Below are 15,505 nucleotides of genomic sequence, written 5' to 3'. Positions count from 1 at the left end.
CTGACACACTCCCACCATTTCCCTTCATGTGTGAAAGTTCTTTTCTGACATCATTAAAGAGTTATATTATCTTTGTTCTGTCTCTCCTATTAATCAGCTATTGAAATACCACCTGTTTGGCCAGTCAGTAGATCCATAGAGTGACTTTGATCAATAGAGTGACTTTGACTCATAGAGTGACTTTATTTCCTAGAGTGACTATGACTCAGAGTTATATTGATTCATAGAGTGACATTGATTCATAGAGTGACATTGATTCAAAAAGTGACATTGATTCATAGAGTGATTTTGATTCATAGAGTGACATTGATTCATAGAGTGACATTGATTCATAGAGTGATTTTGATTTATAGAGTGATTTTGATTTATAGAGTGGCATTGATTCATAGAGTGACATTGATTCATAGAGTGACATTGATTCATAGAGTGATTTTGATTTATAGAGTGATTTTGATTCATAGAGTGACATTGATTCATAGAGTGACATTGATTCATAGAGTGACATTGATTCATAGAGTGATTTTGATTCATAGAGTGACATTGATTCATAGAGTGACATTGATTCATAGAGTGATTTGGATTTATAGAGTGATTTTGATTTATAGAGTGATTTTGATTTATAGAGTGATTTTGATTTATAGAGTGATTTTGATTTATAGAGTGATTTTGATTCATAGAGTGACATTGATTCATAGAGTGACATTGATTCATAGAGTGACATTGATTCATAGAGTGATTTTGATTCATAGAGTGACATTGATTCATAGAGTGATTTTGATTTATAAAGTGATTTTGATTAATAGAGTGACTATGACTCAGAGTGACATTGATTCATAGAGTGATTTTGATGCATAGAGTGACATTGATTTAGAGAGTGATTTTGATGCATAGAGTGACATTGATTCATAGAGTGATTTTGATGCATAGAGTGACATTGATTTATAGAGTGATTTTGATTCATAGAGTGACATTGATTCATAGAGTGGCATTGATTCATAGAGTGACTTTGATTTATAGAGTGACATTGATTCATAGAGGGCCTGATTCGTAGCATGACTGACTCATAGAGTGACTTTGACTAATAGTGACTGACTGATATAGTGATTTTAATTCACATAGTGACTTTCACCCATAGAGTGACTTTGAGCCATAAGAGTGACTTTGACCCATACAGTGACTTTGATCCATAGCGTGACTTTGTTTCATAGAGTGACTATGACTCAGAGGGACATTGATTCATACAGTGACATTGATTTATAGAGTGACTTGTTTCTTAGAGTGACTTTAATTTATATAGTGATTATGATTCATGGAGTGATTCTGATTCATATAGGGCCTGATTCGTGATTCGATTGACTTTGACTGATTGTGACTGACTGATAGAGTGATTTTAATTCATAGAGTGACTTTCACCCATAGAGTGACTTTGTTGCATAAGAGTGACTTTGATTCACAGTGTCAGAACTGTTTAAAGGAGCCCCATTTGGTTACTTGCTGATGACAGCTTCATGATATGATACAACCTCCAAGGAATTGCTCATCAGGGAAAGGATTATGATTCATACTGACAGATACAGAAAGAAATATCATGCGATAATGCTTCTAAAGCATTGTATCATTACGTTTGGGTACTTTACTGGCATTGTACTGGCATAGTACAGGCATACTACTGGCATAGTACTGGCATAGTACTGGCATAGTACTGGCATAGTACTAGCAGAGTATTGGCATAGTTCTGGCATAGTACTAGCATAGTACAGGCATACTACTGCCATAGTACTAGTGAATTACTGGCATAAGTACTGGCATAGTACTGGTATAGTACTGGCATAGTATTGGTACAGTACTGGCATAGTACTGGCATAGTATTGGCATAGTACTGGCATAGTACTGGTATAGTACAGGCATAGTATTGGTATAGTACTGGCATAGTATTAGTATAGTACTGGCATAGTATTGGCATAGTACTGGCATAGTACTGGTATAGTATTGGCATAGTACTGGCATAGTACTGGCATAATATTTGCATAGTATTTGTATAGTACTGGAGTAGTATTGGCATAGTACTGACAGAGTACTGGCATAGTACTGGTATAGTACTGGTATAGTACTGGCATAGCACTGGCATAGTACTGGCATGGTATTGGAATAGTTTGGGCAAAGTACTGGCAGAGTATTGGGATAGTATTGGCATGGTACTGGCATATTAATGGCATAGTACTGGCATAGTATTGGTATAGTATTGGTATAGTATTGGCATAGTATTGGCAAAGTACTGGCATAGTACTGGCATGGTATTGGTATAGTAGTGGCATAGTTTTGGCATAGTATTGGCATAGTTCTGGAATAGTACTGGCATAGTACTGGCATGGTACTGGCATAGTACTGGCATAGTACTGGCATAGTACCGCGTAGTACTGGTATAGTACTGGTATAGCACTGGCATAGTATTGGTAAAGTACTGGCACAATATTGACATAGTACTGGCATAGTACTGTTACAGTACTGGCATAGTACTGGCATAGTACTGGCATAGTACTTGTATAGTATTGGCATAGTACTGGCATAGTACTGGCATAATATTCACATAGTATTTGTATAGTATTGGCATAGTACTGGCATAGTATTGGTATAGTATTGGTATAGTATTGGCATAGTATTGGCAAAGTACTGGCATAGTACTGGCATGGTATTGGTATAGTAGTGGCATAGTTTTGGCATAGTATTGTCATAGTACTGGAATAGTACTGGCATAGTTCTGGCATGGTATTGGCGTGGTACTGGCATAATAGAGGGATACTACTGACATGGTACTGGCATAGTACTGGGATAGTACTGGTATAGTACCGCATAGTATTGGTATAGTACTGGTATAGTACTGGCATAGTATTGGTATAGTACTGGTATAGTATTGGCATAGTACTGGCATAGTATTGGCATAGTTCTAGCATAGTATTGGTATAGTATCGGCATAGTTCTGGCATAGTGCTGGCATAGTATTGGCATAGTATTTGTATAGTACTGGAATAGTATTGGCATAGTACTGGCAGAGTACTGGTATAGTACTGCTATAGTACTGGTATAGTACTGGCATAGCACTGGCATAGTATTGGCATAGTACTGGCATAGTATTGGAATAGTTTTGGCAAAGTACTGGCAGAGTATTGGGATAGTATTGGCATGGTACTGGCATATTATTGGCATAGTACTGGCATAGTACTGGCATGGTATTGGTATAGTATTGGTATAGTATTGGCATAGTTTTGGCAAAGTACTGGCGTAGTACTGACATGGTATTGGTATAGTATTGGCATAGTTTTGGCATAGTATTGGGATAGTACTGGCATGGTATTGGTTTGGTATTGTTATAGTATTGGTATAGTATTGGCATAGTGCTGGCATATTATTGGCATTGTCCTGGCATAGTACTGGCATAGTATTGGTATAGTACTGGGATGGTATTTGTATGGTATTGGAATAGTATTTGTATAGTATTGGTATAGTATTGGCATAGTACTGGCATGGTACTGGCATGGTTCTGGCATGGTATTGGTATGGTATTGGTATGGTATTGTTATAGTATTGGTATAGTATTGGCAATGTATTGGCACAGTATTGACATAGTATTGGCATAGTATTGCTATAGTATTGGCATATTATTGTATAATATTGGTACATTATAGTAGTGGTATATCTTTCACAGTAGTGTAACACAATGGCAGTGTCTGCCAGAAGGCCTCATGTCTGTTCAAAGAGAAGTGGGGTTGACTTTCATACAGTCTCAGATGAAAGTAGCTTCCTTCACATCACAGCACCACTGGCTTTAATTGCCTGACCTGAAGGTAATTAGTGGTGGTGTTGTGAAACATCTCGCTGTTCTCTCTCTCTCTCCGCTCTTATTTAAAGACGAGGAGTCAATGGTGATCAAAGGGTCGAAGAGTGAAGGACTCTCAGAGACACTCTCTCAACCTCTATCTCTCCCCTCTCTCTCTCTCAACCTCTCCCCCCTCTCTCTCTCTCTCTCTCTCTCAACCTCTGTCTCTCCCCCTTCCCCTTTCTCTCCACTGTCTCGTTCTCTCGCTTCGTTCTATCTCTCCCCTCTCTCTCTCTCTCTCTCTCTCAACCTCTGTCTCTCCCCCTTCCCCTTTCTCTCCACTGTCTCTTTCTCTCGCTTCGTTCTATCTCTCCCCTCTCCACTCTCTCTCTCTCTCTCAACTTCTATCTAAATCAAATCAAATCAAATTTTATTTGTCACATACACATGGTTAGCAGATGTTAATGCGAGTGTAGCGAAATGCTTGTGCTTCTAGTTCCGACAATGCAGTAATAACCAACAAGTAATCTAACTAACAATTCCAAAACTACTGTCTTGTACACAGTGTGAGGGGATAAATAATATGTACCTAAGGATATATGACTGAGTGATGGTACAGAGCAGCATAGGCAAGATACAGTAGATGGTATCGAGTACAGTATATACATATGAGATGAGTATGTAAACAAAGTGGCATAGTTAAAGTGGCTAGTGATACATGTATTACATAAGGATACAGTCGATGATATAGAGTACAGTATATACGTATGCATATGAGATGAATATCTCTCCCCCCTTCCCCTTTCTCTCCACTGTCTCTTCCTCTCTCTTCGTTCTATCTCTCCCCTCTCTCTCTCTCTCAACCTCTATCTCTCCCCCCTTCCCCTTCTCTCCACTGTCTCTTCCTCTCTCTTCGTTCTATCTCTCCCCTCTCTCTCTCTCTCAACCTCTATCTCTCTCCCATTCCCCTTTCTCTCTACTGTCACTTCCTCTCTCTTCGTTCTTTCTCTCCGTCTCTCTCTCTCTCTCAACCTTTCTCAACCTCCCCTTCCCCTTTCTCTCCACTCTCTCTTCGTTCTATCTCTCCCGTCTCTCTCTCTCTCTCAACCTCTATCTCTCCCCCCTTCCCCTTTCTCTCTACTGTCACTTCCTCTCTCTTCGTTCTCTCTCCCCTCTCTCTCTCTCTCTCTCTCAACCTCTATCTCTCCCCCCTTCCCCTTTCTCTCCACTGTCTCTTCCTCTCTCTTCATTCTATCTCTCCCCTCTCTCTCTCTCTCTCTCAACCTCTATCTCTCCCCCATCCCCTTTCTCTCCACTGTCTCTTCCTCTCTCTTCGTTCTATCTCTCCCCTCTCTCTCTCTCTCTCAACCTCTATCTCTCCCCCTTCCCCTTTCTCTCCACTGTCTCTTCCTCTCTCTTCGTTCTTTCTCTCCCCTCTCTCTCTCTCTCTCTCCCCCCTTCCCCTTTCTCTCTACTGTCACTTCCTCTCTCTTCGTTCTTTCTCTCCCGTCTCTCTCTCTCTCAACCTCTCTCAACCTCCCCTTCCCCTTTCTCTGCACTGTCTCTTCCTCTCTCTTCGTTCTATCTATCCCGTCTCTCTCTCTCTCTCAACCTCTATCTCTCCCCATCCCCTTTCTCTCCACTGTCTCTTCCTCTCTCTTCGTTCTATCTCTCCCCCCTCTCTCTCTCTCTCTCTCTCTCAACCTCTATCTCTCCCCATCCCCTTTCTCTCCACTGTCTCTTCCTCTCTCTTCGTTCTATCTCTCCCCTCTCTCTCTCTCTCTCAACCTCTATCTCTCCCCCCTTCCCCTTTCTCTCCACTGTCTCTTCCTCTCTCTTCGTTCTATCTCTCCCCTCTCTCTCTCTCTCTCTCTCTCAACCTCTATCTCTCCCCCCTTCCCCTTTATCTCCACTGTCTCTTCCTCTCTCTTCGTTCTATCTCTCCCCTCTCTCTCTCTCTCTCTCTCTCAACCTCTATCTCTCCCCCCTTCCCCTTTCTCTCCACTGTCTCTTCCTCTCTCTTCGTTCTATCTCTCCCCTCTCTCTCTCTCTCAACCTCTATCTCTCCCCTCTCTCTCTCTCTCTCTCTCTCTCTCTCTCTCAACCTCTATCTCTCCCCCCTTCCCCTTTCTCTCCACTGTCTCTTCCTCTCTCTTCGTTCTATCTCTCCCCTCTCTCTCTCTCTCAACCTCTATCTCTCCCCCCTTCCCCTTTCTCTCCACTGTCTCTTCCTCTCTCTTCGTTCTATCTCTCCACGTTCTCTCTCTCTCTCTCGACCTCTATTCCTTTCTATCCCCTTACCCTTTCAACTCTCTGTCTTCCTGTCTACCCTTCCTTCCCTCCTGTCCTCCAGCTACACAACACCACAAGAGCGGAACGAGGATGCTGCTCTCGCTCCACTATCTCCCTCCCTCTCTCTTTCTTCACATCACTGAATCAGGGTCTATCTCCCTCCCTCTCTCTAACAACACATCACTGAATCAGGGTCTATCTCCCTCCCTCTCTCTAACAACACATCACTGAATCAGGGTCTATCTCCCTCCCTCCACCTCTACCTTCACACCACTAAAGGAGGATGTGTCCCTCCACCTCCACACCACTAAAGGAGGATGTGTCTCTCCCTCCACCTTCACACCACTAAAGGAAGATGTGTCTCTCCCTCCACCTCCACACCACTAAAGGAGGATGTGTCTCTCCCTCCACCTCCACACCACTAAAGGAGGATGTGTCTCTCCCTCCACCTCCACACCACTAAAGGAGGATGTGTCTCTCCCTCCACCTCCACACCACTGAAGGAGGATGTGTTTCTCCCTCCAACTCCACACCACTAAAGGAGGATGTGTCTCTCCCTCCACCTCCACACCACTGAAGGAGGATGTGTCTCTCCCTCCACCTCCACACCACTAAAGGAGGATGTGTCTCCACCTCCACACCACTAAAGGAGGATGTGTCCCTCCCTCCACCTCCACACCACTAAAGGAGGATGTGTCTCTCCCTCCACCTCCACACCACTAAAGGAGGATGTGTCTCCACCTCCACACCACTAAAGGAGGATGTGTCTCCACCTCCACACCACTAAAGGAGGATGTGTCTCTCCCTCCACCTCCACACCACTAAAAGAGGATGTGTCTCCACCTCCACACCACTAAAGGAGGATGTGTCTCTCCCTCCACCTCCACACCACTGAAGGAGGATGTGTCCCTCACTCCACCTCCACCTCCACACCACTAAAGGAGGATGTGTCTCCACCTCCACCTCCACACCACTAAAGGAGGATGTGTCTCTCCCTCCACCTCCACCTCCACCTCCACACCACTAAAGGAGGATGTGTCTCTCCCTCCACCTCCACACCACTAAAGGAGGATGTGTCTCCACCTCCACACCACTAAAGGAGGATGTGTCTCCACCTCCACACCAGTAAAGGAGGATGTGTCTCTCCCTCCACCTCCACACCACTAAAGGAGGATGTGTCTCTCCCTCCACCTCCACACCACTAAAGGAGGATGTGTCTCCACCTCCACACCACTGAAGGAGGATGTGTCTCTCCCTCCACCTCCACAACACTAAAGGAGGATGAGTCTCTCCCTCCACCTCCACAACACTGAAGGAGGATGTGTCTCTCCCTCCACCTCCACAACACTGAAGGAGGATGTGTCTCTCCCTCCACCTCCACACCACTAAAGGAGGATGTTTCTCTCCCTCCACCTCCACAACACTGAAGGAGGATGTATCTCTCCCTCCACCTCCACACCACTAAAGGAGGATGTGTCTCCACCTCCACACCACTAAAGGAGGATATGTCTCCACCTCCACACCACTAAAGGAGGATGTGTCTCTCCCTCCACACCACTAAAGGAGGATGTGTCTCTCCCTCCACACCACTAAAGGAGGATGTGTCTCCACCTCCACACCACTAAAGGAGGATGTGTCTCCACCTCCACACCAGTAAAGGAGGATGTGTCTCTCCCTCCACCTCCACACCACTAAAGGAGAATGTGTCTCCACCTCCACCTCCACACCACTGAAGGAGGATGTGTCTCCACCTCCACACCACTAAAGGAGGATGTGTCTCCACCTCCACCTCCACACCACTGAAGGAGGATGTGTCTCCACCTCCACAACACTGAAGGAGGATGTATCTCTCCCTCCACCTCCACACCACTAAAGGAGGATGTGTCTCCACCTCCACACCACTAAAGGAGGATATGTCTCCACCTCCACCTCCACCTCCACCTCCACACCACTGAAGGAGGATGTGTCTCTCCCTCCACACCACTAAAGGAGGATGTGTCTCTCCCTCCACACCACTAAAGGAGGATGTGTCTCTCCCTCCACACCACTAAAGGAGGATATGTCTCCACCTCAACCTCCACCTCTCACTCCACACCACTGAAGGAGGATGTGTCTCCACCTCCACACCACTAAAGGTTGGATGTGTCTCTCCCTCCACCTCCACACCACTAAAGGAGGATGTGTCTCTCCCTCCACCTCCACACCACTAAAGGAGGATGTGTCTCCACCTCCACACCACTAAAGGAGGATTTGTCTCTCCCTCCTCCTCCACACCACTAAAGGAGGATGTGTCTCTCCCTCCACCTCCACACCACTAAAGGTTGGATGTGTCTCTCCTTCCACCTCCACACCACTGAAGGAGGATGTGTCTCTCCCTCCACCTCCACACCACTAAAGGAGGATGTGTCTCCACCTCCACACCACTAAAGGAGGATGTGTCTCTCCCTCCACCTCCACACCACTAAAGGTTGGATGTATCTCTCCCTCCACCTCCACCTCCACACCACTAAAGGTTGGATGTGTCTCTCCCTCCGCCTCCACACCACTAAAGGTTGGATGTGTCTCCACCTCCACCTCCACACCACTGAAGGAGGATGTGTCTCTCCCTCCACCTCCACCTCCACACCACTAAAGGAGGATGTGTCTCTCCCTCCACCTCCACACCACTAAAGGAGGATGTGTCTCCACCTCCACACCACTGAAGGAGGATGTGTCTCCACCTCCACCTCCACACCACTAAAGGTTGGATGTGTCTCCACCTCCACACCACTAAAGGAGGATGTGTCTCCACCTCCACACCACTAAAGGAGGATGTGTCTCCACCTCCACACCACTGTAGGAGGATGTGTCTCCACCTCCACCTCCACACCACTAAAGGTTGGATGTGTCTCCACCTCCACACCACTAAATGAGGATGTGTCTCCACCTCCACACCACTAAAGGAGGATGTGTCTCCACCTCCACACCACTAAAGGAGGATGTGTCTCCACCTCCACACCACTAAAGGAGGATGTGTCTCTCCCTCCACCTCCACCTCCACAACACTGAAGGAGGATGTGTCTCCACCTCCACCTCCACACCACTAAAGGTTGGATGTGTCTCCACCTCCACACCACTAAAGGAGGATGTGTCTCTCCCTCCACCTCCACACCACTAAAGGAGGATGTGTCTCTCCCTCCACCTCCACACCACTAAAGGAGGATGTGTCTCCACCTCCACCTCCACACCACTAAAGGAGGATGTGTCTCCACCTCCACCTCCACACCACTAAAGGAGGATGTGTCTCTCCCTCCACCTCCACCTCCACACCACTGAAGGAGGATGTGTCTCCACCTCCACCTCCACACCACTAAAGGAGGATGTGTCTCTCCCTCCACCTCCACACCACTAAAGGAGGATGTGTCTCTCCCTCCACCTCCACACCACTGAAGGAGGATGTGTCTCCACCTCCACACCACTAAAGGTTGGATGTGTCTCTCCCTCCACCTCCACACCACTAAAGGAGGATGTGTCTCTCCCTCCACCTCCACACCACTAAAGGTTGGATGTGTCTCTCCCTCCACCTCCACACCACTAAAGGAGGATGTGTCTCTCCCTCCACCTCCACACCACTAAAGGAGGATGTGTCTCTCCCTCCACCTCCACACCACTAAAGGAGGATGTGTCTCCACCTCCACATCCACAACACTGAAGGAGGATGTGTCTCCACCTCCACCTCCACCTCCACACCACTAAAGGAGGATGTGTCTCTCCCTCCACCTCCACACCAATAAAGGAGGATGTGTCTCCACCTCCACCTCCACAACACTGAAGGAGGATGTGTCTCCACCTCCACCTCCACCTCCACCTCCACCTCCACCTCCACACCACTGAAGGAGGATGTGTCTCTCCCTCCACACCACTAAAGGAGGATGTGTCTCTCCCTCCACACCACTAAAGGAGGATGTGTCTCTCCCTCCACACCACTAAAGGAGGATATGTCTCCACCTCCACCTCCACCTCTCCCTCCACACCACTGAAGGAGGATGTGTCTCCACCTCCACTCCACTAAAGGTTGGATGTGTCTCTCCCTCCACCTCCACACCACTAAAGGAGGATGTGTCTCTCCCTCCACCTCCACACCACTAAAGGAGGATGCGTCTCCACCTCCACACCACCAAAGGAGGATGTGTCTCTCCCTCCACCTCCACACCACTAAAGGAGGATGTGTCTCTCCCTCCACCTCCACACCACTAAAGGTTGGATGTGTCTCTCCCTCCACCTCCACACCACTGAAGGAGGATGTGTCTCTCCCTCCACCTCCACACCACTAAAGGAGGATGTGTCTCCACCTCCACACCACTAAAGGAGGATGTGTCTCTCCCTCCACCTCCACACCACTAAAGGTTGGATGTATCTCTCCCTCCACCTCCACCTCCACACCACTAAAGGTTGGATGTGTCTCTCCCTCCGCCTCCACACCACTAAAGGTTGGATGTGTCTCCACCTCCACCTCCACACCACTGAAGGAGGATGTGTCTCTCCCTCCACCTCCACCTCCACACCACTGAAGGAGGATGTGTCTCCACCTCCACCTCCACACCACTAAAGGAGGATGTGTCTCTCCCTCCACCTCCACACCACTAAAGGAGGATGTGTCTCTCCCTCCACCTCCACACCACTGAAGGAGGATGTGTCTCCACCTCCACACCACTAAAGGTTGGATGTGTCTCTCCCTCCACCTCCACACCACTAAAGGAGGATGTGTCTCTCCCTCCACCTCCACACCACTAAAGGTTGGATGTGTCTCTCCCTCCACCTCCACACCACTAAAGGAGGATGTGTCTCTCCCTCCACCTCCACACCACTAAAGGAGGATGTGTCTCTCCCTCCACCTCCACACCACTAAAGGAGGATGTGTCTCCACCTCCACATCCACAACACTGAAGGAGGATGTGTCTCCACCTCCACCTCCACCTCCACACCACTAAAGGAGGATGTGTCTCTCCCTCCACCTCCACACCAATAAAGGAGGATGTGTCTCCACCTCCACCTCCACAACACTGAAGGAGGATGTGTCTCCACCTCCACCTCCACCTCCACCTCCACCTCCACCTCCACACCACTGAAGGAGGATGTGTCTCTCCCTCCACACCACTAAAGGAGGATGTGTCTCTCCCTCCACACCACTAAAGGAGGATGTGTCTCTCCCTCCACACCACTAAAGGAGGATATGTCTCCACCTCCACCTCCACCTCTCCCTCCACACCACTGAAGGAGGATGTGTCTCCACCTCCACACCACTAAATGTTGGATGTGTCTCTCCCTCCACCTCCACACCACTAAAGGAGGATGTGTCTCTCCCTCCACCTCCACACCACTAAAGGAGGATGCGTCTCCACCTCCACACCACCAAAGGAGGATGTGTCTCTCCCTCCACCTCCACACCACTAAAGGAGGATGTGTCTCTCCCTCCACCTCCACACCACTAAAGGTTGGATGTGTCTCTCCCTCCACCTCCACACCACTGAAGGAGGATGTGTCTCTCCCTCCACCTCCACACCACTAAAGGAGGATGTGTCTCCACCTCCACACCACTAAAGGAGGATGTGTCTCTCCCTCCACCTCCACACCACTAAAGGTTGGATGTATCTCTCCCTCCACCTCCACCTCCACACCACTAAAGGTTGGATGTGTCTCTCCCTCCGCCTCCACACCACTAAAGGTTGGATGTGTCTCCACCTCCACCTCCACACCACTGAAGGAGGATGTGTCTCTCCCTCCACCTCCACCTCCACACCACTAAAGGAGGATGTGTCTCTCCCTCCACCTCCACACCACTAAAGGAGGATGTGTCTCCACCTCCACACCACTGAAGGAGGATGTGTCTCCACCTCCACCTCCACACCACTAAAGGTTGGATGTGTCTCCACCTCCACACCACTAAAGGAGGATGTGTCTCCACCTCCACACCACTAAAGGAGGATGTGTCTCCACCTCCACACCACTGAAGGAGGATGTGTCTCCACCTCCACCTCCACACCACTAAAGGTTGGATGTGTCTCCACCTCCACACCACTAAAGGAGGATGTGTCTCCACCTCCACACCACTAAAGGAGGATGTGTCTCCACCTCCACACCACTAAAGGAGGATGTGTCTCCACCTCCACACCACTAAAGGAGGATGTGTCTCTCCCTCCACCTCCACCTCCACAACACTGAAGGAGGATGTGTCTCCACCTCCACCTCCACACCACTAAAGGTTGGATGTGTCTCCACCTCCACACCACTAAAGGAGGATGTGTCTCTCCCTCCACCTCCACACCACTAAAGGAGGATGTGTCTCTCCCTCCACCTCCACACCACTAAAGGAGGATGTGTCTCCACCTCCACCTCCACACCACTAAAGGAGGATGTGTCTCCACCTCCACCTCCACACCACTAAAGGAGGATGTGTCTCTCCCTCCACCTCCACCTCCACACCACTGAAGGAGGATGTGTCTCCACCTCCACCTCCACACCACTAAAGGAGGATGTGTCTCTCCCTCCACCTCCACACCACTAAAGGAGGATGTGTCTCTCCCTCCACCTCCACACCACTGAAGGAGGATGTGTCTCCACCTCCACACCACTAAAGGTTGGATGTGTCTCTCCCTCCACCTCCACACCACTAAAGGAGGATGTGTCTCTCCCTCCACCTCCACACCACTAAAGGTTGGATGTGTCTCTCCCTCCACCTCCACACCACTAAAGGAGGATGTGTCTCTCCCTCCACCTCCACACCACTAAAGGAGGATGTGTCTCTCCCTCCACCTCCACACCACTAAAGGAGGATGTGTCTCCACCTCCACATCCACAACACTGAAGGAGGATGTGTCTCCACCTCCACCTCCACCTCCACACCACTAAAGGAGGATGTGTCTCTCCCTCCACCTCCACACCAATAAAGGAGGATGTGTCTCCACCTCCACCTCCACAACACTGAAGGAGGATGTGTCTCCACCTCCACCTCCACCTCCACACCACTAAAGGAGGATGTGTCTCTCCCTCCACCTCCACACCACTAAAGGAGGATGTGTCTCCACCTCCACACTACTAAAGGAGGATGTGTCTCTCCCTCCACCTCCACACCACTAAAGGAGGATGTGTCTCCACCTCCACACCACTAAAGGAGGATGTGTCTCCACCTCCACCTCCACACCACTGAAGGAGGATGTGTCTCCACCTCCACCTCCACCTCCACACCACTAAAGGAGGATGTGTCTCCACCTCCACACCACTAAAGGAGGATGTGTCTCCACCTCCACCTCCACACCACTGAAGGAGGATGTGTCTCCACCTCCACCTCCACACCACTAAAGGAGGATGTGTCTCCACCTCCACACCACTAAAGGAGGATGTGTCTCCACCTCCACCTCCACCTCCACCTCCACACCACTAAAGGAGGATGTGTCTCCACCTCCACACCACTAAAGGAGGATGTGTCTCTCCCTCCACCTCCACCTCCACACCACTGAAGGAGGATGTGTCTCCACCTCCACCTCCACACCACTAAAGGAGGATGTGTCTCTCCCTCCACCTCCACACCACTAAAGGAGGATGTGTCTCTCCCTCCACCTCCACACCACTGAAGGAGGATGTGTCTCCACCTCCACACCACTAAATGTTGGATGTGTCTCTCCCTCCACCTCCACACCACTAAAGGAGGATGTGTCTCTCCCTCCACCTCCACACCACTAAAGGTTGGATGTGTCTCTCCCTCCACCTCCACACCACTAAAGGAGGATGTGTCTCTCCCTCCACCTCCACACCACTAAAGGAGGATGTGTCTCTCCCTCCACCTCCACACCACTGAAGGAGGATGTGTCTCTCCCTCCACCTCCACACCACTAAAGGAGGATGTGTCTCTCCCTCCACCTCCACACCACTAAAGGAGGATGTGTCTCTCCCTCCACCTCCACACCACTGAAGGAGGATGTGTCTCTCCCTCCACCTCCACACCACTAAAGGAGGATGTGTCTCCACCTCCACACCACTAAAGGAGGATGTGTCTCCACCTCCACCTCCACACCACTGAAGGAGGATGTGTCTCTCCCTCCACCTCCACACCACTAAAGGAGGATGTGTCTCCACCTCCACACCACTAAAGGAGGATGTGTCTCCACCTCCACCTCCACACCACTGAAGGAGGATGTGTCTCCACCTCCACACCACTAAAGGAGGATGTGTCTCTCCCTCCACCTCCACACCACTAAAGGAGGATGTGTCTCTCCCTCCACACCACTAAAGGAGGATGTGTCTCCACCTCCACCTCCACACCACTGAAGGAGGATGTGTCTCTCCCTCCACCTCCACACCACTAAAGGAGGATGTGTCTCTCCCTCCACCTCCACACCACTAAAGGAGGATGTGTCTCTCCCTCCACACCACTAAAGGAGGATGTGTCTCCACCTCCACCTCCACACCACTGAAGGAGGATGTGTCTCTCCCTCCACCTCCACACCACTAAAGGAGGATGTGTCTCCACCTCTCCCTCCACACCACTGAAAGGAGGATGTGTCTCTCCCTCCACCTCCACCTCCACACCACTAAAGGAGGATGTCCCACGGCCCAGTGATTCATGTACAACACTCCAACAGAGGAGGGCAATGAGAAACAATCCGCTTCCTTAAAATATTCAACAGATGGAGGTATGAAAAGAAACCTCATTACCCGGAATAGAGAATAGAGGGAGGAACATATGAACAGAGAAGATCAGAGAAGAAGAAACAATGAAAGGAAAGAAAAAGGGGAATCTCCCACGTAGTAGTGTTCCACAGCTGAGAGCGATGTGTGTCTGTGTGTGTTGCATGAAGCCATGAGAGCAGCCAGAGGGGCTGAATGTCTGCAGCTTCATAATTCAGTGCCCCTATTAGTGTCTGTGTCTGCTTGGCCACAAAGGAGAGGAAAGGACACACACACACACACACACACACACACACATACACACACACACACAGAAATACAATTATAACAAATGATCTACAAAATCTGTCACATACTGTGTACGCAGAGACATGAACACGTGTTCCAGCACACAAAGTATTCAGACCCCTTTCCTTTTCTCCACATTTTGTTACGTTACAGCCAAATACTAAAATTGATTAATCATTTTTTTTCGTCATCAATCTACACACAATACCACATTATGACAAAGCAAAAACTGGTTTACAGAAATGTTTGCAAACCCCCCCCCCCCAACTAAAATATCACATTTACATAAGTATTCAGACTGAAGCACCTTTGGCAGTGATTACAGCCTCCCAGCCTTCTTGGGTATGATTCTACAAGCTTGGCACACCTGCATTTGGGGTGTTTCTCCCATTCTTTTCAGATCATCACGAGCTCTGTCAGATTGGATGGGGAGCTTCGCTGCACAGC

Source organism: Oncorhynchus mykiss, chromosome 19, assembly GCF_057628025.1.
Source record: "Oncorhynchus mykiss isolate SJ-2025 chromosome 19, ASM5762802v1, whole genome shotgun sequence".
Taxonomy (NCBI): domain Eukaryota; kingdom Metazoa; phylum Chordata; class Actinopteri; order Salmoniformes; family Salmonidae; genus Oncorhynchus; species Oncorhynchus mykiss.
This window is presented reverse-complemented; position numbering follows the sequence as displayed.